We start from the raw sequence: 11,129 nt of genomic DNA on the forward strand, positions 1-11,129 counted from the left end.
GGATGACATAGTGGGTGCAAGTGAAGGCTTCAGAGCCCGATTCCCTAACGGCAGATCTTGCCAGGTCCACTTACCATCTGTGTATCCCTGGGCAAGTTAGCCTCTGCAAGACTCAGTTTCCTCATCTGTAAAGGGGGATGAAAACAGTTCCCACCTCACAAGGTGACTGAGCAGATTAATGGATAAATACATTAAAGCACTTAGAATGAAATGCAGATCATAAGAAGCCAATATGTGTGCACTTTCGTTAAGAGCATTTCCTCCCACAACTGATTTCTATCATAATGAAGTACAAACTGAAATCTGATGCAAGAGGAAATGAAAAGCACTAGGCCTGTTCTCTAGGGGAAAGGGCAAGGAGAGAAAACAATAAAAGCAATTTTCATTTCTGCAGGTTGTTCAAGAGCTGGACTAGAACTGGCCTTTGGGTAAGGGGTTGGGTCATGCCCATTGATCTGAGAAATTCTCCCCTGGAAAAGGAGAGTACAAGATAGAGCGGGAGCAAATGAATACAGCAGACTAGGAAATAAATGCAAGTTAGTGTTCACAGACCAATCTGGCTAAAAAAAAATTTTTTTAATCCAGTTGCAGTTGTGATAAAAGCCATCTGATCCATTTTACAAACCACAGGTGTTACAGAGGGATCATCTCGCTCAGGAGTCGACAAACTTTTGAAACAGAAGAGCTGCCAGGGGTCAGCAAACAGCTGCTCGCAAACCACATGTGGTTCTTTGGGTACATACATGTGACTCTGAAGTAAAATTGAAAATAAAAATAAAACTATCATAGTTTCATTTATAAAATTTTTAAAGGACATTATTCACATATGTAAAAATATATTTATGGCTCTCGAGTAATTTTTAAATTGTTGTGAAGGACAGGATTGGCTCTTCCAGGGGGCAGCAAACTTTTGAGACAGAACGTACCCAAAGAGCCGCATGTGGCTCGTGAGCCACAGTTTGCTGACCCCTGACCTAGCTCATGGTGGAAGAGCCAACTAGAAAATCATACTGCCACAGCCCAACCTGGTGGTAAGATGGGGCATCCTACTGAGCTCTGCCATCTGCTCCTTCAGATCCACCTCCACCTCTCCCCCACCCCAAGCATAAGAATAAACAGACTTCCCTGAGAAAAAGAGAAAAGGAAAAACAAGAGCCAGCAGGTTAGCTGATGTAGGCTGAGAAAGAAGGTAACCAAATATGGGAGGACTGCTTTCTGCTCAGAGTATGGTCAATGAACGTTCAGGACTTGGTCAGGTGTTACAATGCATTTGGTGGGACTCCTGCCTTTATTAAATATCTAGGCTCAGAAAAACAAGATACAAATATGCCAGTTTCCTAACTGAACACCACATATCAGTTCTTATTACAAAATGGCAACACAGTTATTGACATCAATGTATGGAGAGCTTTACTCTGTGCCAAAATCTCACTCTTACTCATGACAATCCTATAGGGTAGGTACTATTATTATTTCCATTATCTCCAAATCTCAGCCTGGAGAGATTAAGTAACTTCCCCAAGGTCACAAGACCTTACAGAGCCCAGCACACAGCAGGTATCTGTGTTTTGGAGGGCTGGTTCCCTGTACTAACGACTTTTTAAAGTTAGGGAGCATGCAGCTAGTGGTTAGTGGTGCCGGCATCCTTTCCGCAGGGTTCTGTCCTTAGATCTCACATTAGCCACCTTTTTAATTTTGCTCCAATGACATATGAGGTATGATCAAACAATACGGTGTATGTTTAAATTTTTAAAAATGTATTACAGTAAAAGACACATTGCCATTAATCCCCCTCAAACTACTTCCCCTCTCTTCGAACACACTTCTCCCCTCATTCTTGCCACTTTCTGAAGCAGGTCTGGAAGTCCTCTTTCTCGTGAGTGTCTTTAGTTGCGCTGTCGTGGCTGCCTCCATGTCCTGAATCGATTCAAAACATTTCCCTTTCATGGTCTTTTTGACTTTGGGGAAGAGCCAGAAGTTTCACGGTGCCAGATCTGGTGAATAAGGTGGATGAGGACACACAGTAATGGGTTTTTTTGTTTGTTTTTGTTGTTTTTTTTAAAGATTTTTATTGGGGAGTTGGGGGGATGGGAACAGCACTGGGGAATTGGGGGAAGGGGAACAGACAAGTTGCTGTCCTTTTTGTTCTTCAGTCTAGTTGTGGAGGACGCCGCTTCACTGGCCCAAGCTGGCACCATCATTGCGCTCTTCCCAGGGGAGGCAGATCAGTCGCCGGCTTCTGGACGGCCACTCACTGCGGCTGCTGGCAGCTCATGCTGGCTGCTGGCTACACACAGTAGCCCATGGCAACCCACTGCCACATGGGCTGCAACCCACGCCGTCGCCGGCGATCCACAGCAGCTCAGCTCCAGGTCGAGCCGCCGTCCAGCATCCCAGCTGTGGAGGGCAGCGTCACCGGCCCTCACATGCGGGATCCGAACCGGGCCCTCCGGCGTTCCAAGCCAGCTCCCAACCACCGCGCCACTTGGCCGGCCCACTGTAATGTTTTTATTTGACAGAAATTGCCGTACCAAGAAGCAATGTGTGACACAGAGCCTATCCTGTTGTGATCACAAAATACGGTGAATACTGCTGCCTAGTGCCATCCAACGGAAAGGCAGCGATCTTCAATATGGGAAGTGGCGTGTCAAACCTTAGTAACAATAGTGTGTGACAAGTTTCAACTTGTTCGGTGCAGTCAGTTGGGTGTGAGCTATGGTTGAGAGAAGGTGTGTTTTAAAGTGTGCTGTAAATCATCCTCCATCACGACAACGCTTCATGTCACACATCACTTCTGGTATGGCAATTTCTGTCCAATAAAAACATTACAGGGGCCAGCCGAGTGGCACATTGGTTAGGAGGTATTGTTACCATAGCCTAGGTAGACACTAAAACTGGAAGTCTAGACCCTGCTAGAAATCAAGCTTCTACTCCCTGGAAACCTCCCAGACATTGTCAACAGTGAACAAAGACACCAGAAAGGCCCAGTGCTCACCAATGGCACAGAAGATGGGTGTGTGTCTGTGTTTCTCCTCCTCCCACTGTCCATCCAGCATCTGCTGGAGCTGCAGCTGCAGTGCTCCTTTTCTCTCATCTCCACCTCATCTTCTTCTTGGAGGCCCTTTCTTAGTTGCTATGCTCATACCCCACCATCACTTCCTTTCTTACTCACCCAATAGCCATCTATTTCACTTACCCTTTTACTCTCAGCTTCTGCATTTTGGTCTTTGTATTATTCAATGACTGCCATCATAATGCTCTGTGACAAACTTCCCCAAAATTCAGTGGCCTACAACAAGCATATATTTTGATTACTGATGGGTCTGGAGGTCAGCTAACATCGATCTACTTCAGGCTGCAGGTCAGCCTGGCTCGAGGGTGCAGCATAGATTCGGGTGTGCTCCCTGGGATTTATCTCATTCTCCTGGGATCAGCAGCTTCCCAACGCATGTTCTTCTCATGTCAAAAGGCATAAGAACAAGAGGAGTGAGTGAATTGGCACACTGTCAGTTCTACCCATATTTCTGTTGGCCAAAGCAAGTCTCATGGGAAAAACCAAAATCAGCGAAGTGAGGACATATACCCTACCCACACCAGTGGGCGATAATACAAAATCTCATGGCACAGGGTGTGGATGTATAGTTCTAATACAGGGAGGGTGTGATGAGCTGAGAACAAGAACTTCATCCATTCTCAACAGTTCCTCCAAAACACCCAGGGGGTTAGGAGGCTATTGTCTTTTTTACTTTACAAGTGGAGGGAAAAAAACATCTTCCTCTTCAGTCTTCTCCAACTCTTGTGACAAACTTGTTCACGTTTCTGACACCTTGCTCATGGAAAAAGTAAGGCCTTGACTGCAGGACTGCCTGCTTCCTCCATATCAAATGTCCTCATGATTCTCATGCTCTGGAATAAAGCATGAACATGTCCTTCCAACACTGCAATCTTCCAAAACACTGCAATCTTTTCAAACTCCTATTCTGTTTATTCATTTTCCAGAAACACTCTAAACCAGATGTACCTTTCTCCCAGATGAAACAGGCCTTTAAAAGTTCCAGATGTGCCACTGTGAGCTACACCCTCCTTAAAACAGTCAACTATGCCATTATAGCATGAAAACAATGTGTAACCAATGACCATGGCTGCTCCCCAATAAAATTAAAAAAAAAAAAAGTTCCAGGTGGTTCTTGTTCCGCTAAACAGGACTCAGATTTAGGGAAGGGGTCAGGGCAGGAAAGAGACAGACCTGCACACTTAAAACATTTTTCTTTAAACACTCTTGGACATGAAACCCTAATATTTTAGGAAGCAAGTCTATCAGAGCAGATGAAAAACAAACATTCAGAAATCATCACTATTGGAAGAAGCATCCTTCAAACATGGCTGCGATTTATTCTAAGACATGGCATTCATACCACCACTAAGAACTCAAATGAATCCACTTAAGGGGAAGGAATCCACTTAAAACTGTGACGGGCAAGAGAAGTTAACTGTGAAGTTGGCATTTCCTATTACTCACACTGGAGACAGTGGTCTGACCCTGAAACATTAGCTGCCTAGCAGTTTCTCATGGTGATGACAGGAAATGAGAGAAAAATCCATACGAACAGTCTTCAAGGCACCATTGCTAGCTGGGGACTGTCATCGCACAGCTGGACATTAATAAACTTACACGAAATAAAAAGAAATGAGAGGCACATGGTACTCGAGGGCCACAGCCAGTCCACTTGATATCAAAAGTCCACCGCCACGTAGGAGGTCCCTGGAGTAGTCAGATTCATAGAGATAGAAAGTAGAATATATTATGCTAAGCGAAATGAGTCAAACAGAAAAAGTCAAGAGCCATATGATTTCACTGATATGTGGGATATAAAACTGAAAATAACAAAAGAACAAGACAAACAAATGAAGAAACAAATACTCATAGACACAGACAATAGTTTAGTGGTTACCAGAAGGTAAGGGGGGAAGGGGTAGTAGATGAGGGTAAATGGGGGTCAAATATATGGTGATGGAAGGAGAACTGACTCTGGGTGGTGAACATACAATGTGATATATAGATGATGTATTACAGAATTGTACACTTGTAACCTATGTAACTTGGCTAACAATTGTCACCCCAATAAACTTTAATTAAAAAAAAAGAAAGAAAGTAGAATGATAATTACTGGAGGCTGGGGGAAAGGGATGGAGAAACAGTGTTTAATGGGTACGGAGTTTCAGTTGGAGATAATGAAAAAGTTCTGGAGAGGGATGGAGGGGACAGTTAAACAACAATGTAACTGTACTTAATGCCACTGAATTATATACTTCAAAATGGATGAAATGGTAAATGTTGTGTATATTTTACAATAGAAATAAAATTTTTAAGAAGCCCATGACCCCTGGAAAAATCCCTCCAGGAGTTCACCTAAGCTTACCTTTCTGCACTTATGTTCTACTTCAATGACAAGTTTTAAAACAGCAGAGAGGGCTGGCTGAGTGGCTCAGTTGGTTAAGAGCTCGCTCAAGAGTTTGAGCTCTGAGCAACAGTGATTCGAGTCCCAGCCTGAGCTGAGCAGCCGCTGAGCTGCCAACAGGTGGCAGGATGACTCAGCTAAAAAAAAAAAAATGGGAGAGAAAGAAATCTGAAAATCAAAGCTAGAGATAAGTGTTATAAAGAAAATGAAACTGGGTAAGGGCATGGAGAATGAAAGAGGGAGAGGCAGAACTCTAAACGCAGGGCTTGTCAGACTAGGTTAGGAATTGCATTCTCTCTCCTAAGAACATCAGAAAGAAATTTTATCCTTCTATTTATTTTTTGGGGGGGCAGGAAAAATTAGATTAAAATTCAAGTAACTAGCACAGTGTACCAGAGTTACTGCTCAATATATTTATCTATTATATCAAAAAGAACAATGTTAACTCACTCAGGGTACATTAGAAGCCTTCTCATTTATAATTGAAATTTCATTTCAGCAAAACTCAAGGGCTTTTTGTTTTGGTATTTTATTGAGTCTTTTTTTTTGCATCTTTTTTTTATCTGGTCTTAACTTTGGGGACTGAAGAAGGAAGCAAAAAAGTTGGGATGGGAGGAGAAGCAAACAGTCATGTAGTGAACTGTCTATGGAGAGGCCTCTGCATAGACAGGAACAATGGCCTCAGTCCTACAACCACAAGGAACTGAGCACTGTCGACAGGCATGTGAGCTTGAAAGATGACCTCAGGCCTCCCATGATACCACAGCCCTAGCCAAGACCTTGGTTACGGCTCTAGGACATACTGAACAGAGGACCCAGTTAAGAGGTGCTGAGACCCTGAGCCATGGAAACAGTGAGATAATAAACGTTTGTTGTTTAAAAAAAAAAAAAAAGTTGGGGTGGGTCCCCAAGGAAGCCAACCTCAAACCACAGTTCAGGGAAAGACAGTTGTCACAACTGGCTCCATTCTACCTCTGCTTGCTTCTCTGTGTCGTGCAACTCACCTCTCTGCCCCAACTACCATAACCTGGACTCTTCACCTGAGTTCACACTGTCTGGGGAAAAGAAAATGTCAAGTGTCTTTCAGGCATCAATATTTCTGCAAAACTGTTCCAAAGTAATTAATTACTGACTTGCTTTCTCAGTCTGCCAAGTGCCATCTAATACCTTCGATTTATCATTCTTTACACAGTCCCTTGCTTGGTTAAGGGTAACATCATCATCCACAGAGCTGACACAGAATTAAATATTTTGTCCATTATCTATTAGCCTGTCATTGAGGATGAGAGAGAGCAGGAGACAACTCTGCTTCCGTGAGCACTCTTTTAATCCTCCGAGCTCCTGGCTGCTGCGTCAGCTACTTAAAGATGAAAGAAGACACTATTAGCTAAAGACCTTTCTGATTCCTGGATGATATTCCCGGGTAATACATGCTTACCCACATCCCAACAGGGCACATTGGCCACCCTAAAGTTTGCCGGAAACTGTCCCTTGGGTGGGAGGAGCTTGGAACCAAAAGGAAAGGAGAAAGGGGGGAACTCGAGATGTTAGTTTCGTGGACACATTTCTCAGGGTAGAGAAGCTCCTGAATGGGCTTTTTAGCTCCCAACTTCTGTTAAGACACAAGCCCTCCTCTCTTTAAGGAAAACTCAGCACTGCCAGGAGCTAAAACATTGGTCCTTGTTACTTTAGAAGTGGAGGGATAAAACATTTTCCTCTCAGTCTTCTCCAACTCTTATGACAAACTTTTGGTCTACTTTTCCTGACACCTTGCTCACTGGTTTACTCTGCGGAGCTTTGGAGGGGAGTAAGGCCTTGACTGCAGGACTGACTGCCCGCTTCCTCCAAATCAAATGTCCTCATTCAACTCAGCTTGGATGTCCCTCCAAAAAGCCTTACCTGATGCCCCAAGTCGGGGTTGGGTAGTGTGCCCACTGGTGTTAATCACTTTCTATATCCGCATGCTCATGTGTCTGTGCCCCCGCATCCCACTGACTGAGCTCCCTGATGGGAAGGACTCTATGGCCTTGTCTGGCACCTAATAACCATTCCATAAATATCTGTGGAACTGAATTGAATTTACATTCTCCCCTTATAACATCAACCTTTTCCTGCCAGCATTTATAAAGTTTCTGGGGATGTTTCCAAATAATTAAAGTTGCCCCTATTAGACCTCAAAGCTTGTTATTGAACTCTTTCTAAAATATTTTGAATATTTCCTTGATTTGTTAACAAAATACAGCAAACATAGCATAACGCTTCCTTAATGTCCTGTGTATATTCATTGGCTTATGAGTTTGGCTGTTCTAAGGGAGATATAAAATGGTTTTAAAAAGAGTTTTTTTTCTCTCGCATGTAACAATGCAGGAATCAATAGTCCAGGACACCCATGGTGACTCCAAAGGGTCAGGGATCCAGGCCTTTTCATCCTTGGCTATTATCTTGGGGTATTTCTTTTCTCACCACCTGACCCTAGACCACATCCCAGCCCATGGAGAGGAAAAGGCAGAAGGGCAGAGCTTGTATGACCTGGCATATCTCACTTCTGCTCCTAGTCCAGGGGCCAATACTTAGCCACATAGCCATGCCTAACAGCAAGAGACTCAGCAGCCTAGGTCTAAGGGAAAGTTGGGGGTTCTATTACTAAGAGCGAGAAGGGGAAATTGAACACTGGAAACAGCTCGCAGTGTCTGCCACAGCCATCTTTATACATCTTAATCATAATCTATACTGTGTTTTGGTGCTTCCTGCAAGGACAACTGAAATGTGCAGGAGTGGCTCCTAGCAAGAAGCCAGACTATTTGAGTTTACAGGTTCTCCATCTGTCTTTTGATGTTATGAGTATGCTTGCTTCCAGTGGCCCTACTTCCTAGTCTGCCAAAAGTTAGAAAACCAAATATCCAAGCTTTTTAGAATTATGTGTGTTAATCACACACACACACACACACACACACACACAATTAGATGAACATGAGTAGAAGTGGTTAATGAGGTAGGCTCTGGAACCAGGCTGCCTAAGATCAAATTACTGCTCTATCACTTGCTGTGCAACCTTAAGCAAGTCACTTAACCTCTCTGTTTCTTCATCTGTAAAATGGGAATTATAATAATAACTTACTTCATTGTGTTGTTGTGAGGATTTAAAAAGTTATTACATATAAAGTATGTTACTTGGCAGACAGTAAGTACCCAATAAGGGAGAGCTGCTGTATTAATATAAAATAAGTTACTGATTCCACAGACCGTGAATGAGCATGGGAAAGACCCTCCTTTAAATTGAGCTTCTTGATCTTTATGGCAGCACTTTTCACTGCTAAGAGGCCTTTTGCCCCTACGCCCATGCTCTGGGCTGTGTTCCAGATGGCTAAAGCTGCTGGAAGCCAGAGGGCCAGGGAAATGAAGCCATTGCAAATTGGAATCAACTTGAATTTTGATATGTTTTATCTCACTCACATCCTGCATGCATTTTTAATAGCATCTCAAAGACAACAGGGTAAGCCAATAACAGATGAAAATTGCATTAATGTGAGGATTCCTAATTCTGTGTTTACTTTTCCATTCTCCAGACATCCTTGCAGATAGACAGAGGCCCCATTTTAAGAAGGGGTAATGGAAGTCTGTGTTCTAATTTATTAGATACTTATTACAGAAGGACTTCTCATCATAAGTCTCCTGACCAAAGCCAGAGTGACTATCTCCATCCCTAAAAGCTCAGACAAGAAAGAAGCTTCAGGGAAATCAGATACTTAGGCCAGTGAGCTAATTTGATTCCCAGGAGCCACGGCCATCACATGATGCCTGGTTTTGCAGCATGTGTTCTAGAAGACAAAGCTAATCTGCACCCCCGAAATCCCACCTACGAGTACAGGCAGGGGTCTGCCCAAATACCTTTGTGAAAGAGGAAGGATGTGGTGATGAATCTACCTACAGAATAAACAAATAAATAAAATGAAAAACAAAGAGAATTAAAACCAATATCAAAATAATGTACTTGATGGCTAAGTCACAGGCACAACATTTATTAAGACAGGGTCTCTCTTACTCACTATGTAGTGCTGGTCTCTGTAACTAAAATTACAATCAATCAGGGGATGTCACAGCCTTAAAATTTACCATTTTTAGTTCTTCCAAGGAACTGAAAAGCATTGTCTCGTGTTACTCTATATGCTCTCTTTTTATATTTCATTTATTTAATTTTGATTGGGAAATACATTTACGAAGCTTGCAAAATAAACAACTATAAAAAGGTATGCAAGGAAAGCCTCCCTTCCACTGCCTCCCCCATCTGGCTAGGCCTCACCTTCACCCCATCCCAGTAGAAACCAGTTATTGCTTCCAGAGCTACACAAGCAAATATGAGTGTTCCTTTTCCATCCCTTGGTGCACAGTTATAGCATACACTCACACCAGGCAGCGTGTTTTTCTTTTCACTTTTGGAGGACTTTTCATAGCTTTACAGAAAGAACTTCTTTATTCCAGATTCTCTCAAGGAAGGAAAAAAACACTACCCAAGACCCCCAGCCTTAGTCAACTGTGATGAGAGAATAGAATCTTCATTGTACAGTCCCCGAGAAAGCTGCTCAGACTCCTCCACCAAGAGCATTACTGGCTAGTCAAACACACTGCCAAGCGATCGGGCTGGGCTCATGGACATGCTCTTTGCACATCTTACCCCTCCTCCTTTGCATCACAGCACCAAAGCACCTCCGGCCCATGACTGCAAGGTGCTTTGCTGCACAACACAACCCTATCCTTCATAGCCACACTTAAATGAAGCTGCTCAATCTTCAGCTTTTCTACACTACACACACTTCTTCTGAAATGAAAAAATATGCAATAAATACTACTTTTTAAAAATCAGTGAATAAGTATTGGTGTCCCATTAATGTGTGGCCTACAAATTTTGAGCCCCTTTTCCCACTGTCTAAAATGAATACCTCTAAATGTATCCTATTTCTGATGCATTCTAAGAGTAAGTTAGAAATTTCCGAACACTTTACCTCCAAACAGTTCAGCATGCACATCATCAACTAGATTGAATATTGGTTTCATTTTCTTTTTAATTACACACCATGAAATGTTTTGACAAACACCTACATTACCTTGGCTAGCCAGGCTAAAGACGTTTTACAGTTTTCTATCAGCCTACCTGGAAAAGACTGCTTAATTTGGGACTGCCACTGAGAAGATGAGAGAAAATCCCATCAGAGCCAATGTTAGTGACAAGTGGAAACTTGCTTCAGCTCCAACCAAAAATGCATTGCAGGAATAGAGTGTACAGAAAAATGCCACTCTCTGAGGTATAAAATATGGTTCCATGTACCAGCTGGGAAGGTAAGCAGGAGGCATGAAAAACTCATGGAAGAGCGGGGCCAATTAGCTCAGTTGGTTAGAGCGCAGTGCTCACAACACCAAGGTTGCCGGTTTGACCCCAACACGGTCTGCTGAGCTGTACCTTTTACAACTAGATTGAAACAACTACTCGACTTGGAGCTGATGGGTCCTGGAAAAACACACTGTTCCCCAATTTAAAAAACATTATAAAGATTAAACAAAACATTCTTAGGATTAAAATCCAAACAGAACCCACAGAGACCATAAACTCTGAAAAGGGTCTGACAAAGAGTCTGGGTACTCAACCAGCTGTCTAGTGCTACAATCACATTTTCT

This window comes from Hipposideros armiger, unplaced genomic scaffold (assembly GCF_001890085.2).
Source record: "Hipposideros armiger isolate ML-2016 unplaced genomic scaffold, ASM189008v1 scaffold_72, whole genome shotgun sequence".
NCBI lineage: Eukaryota > Metazoa > Chordata > Mammalia > Chiroptera > Hipposideridae > Hipposideros > Hipposideros armiger.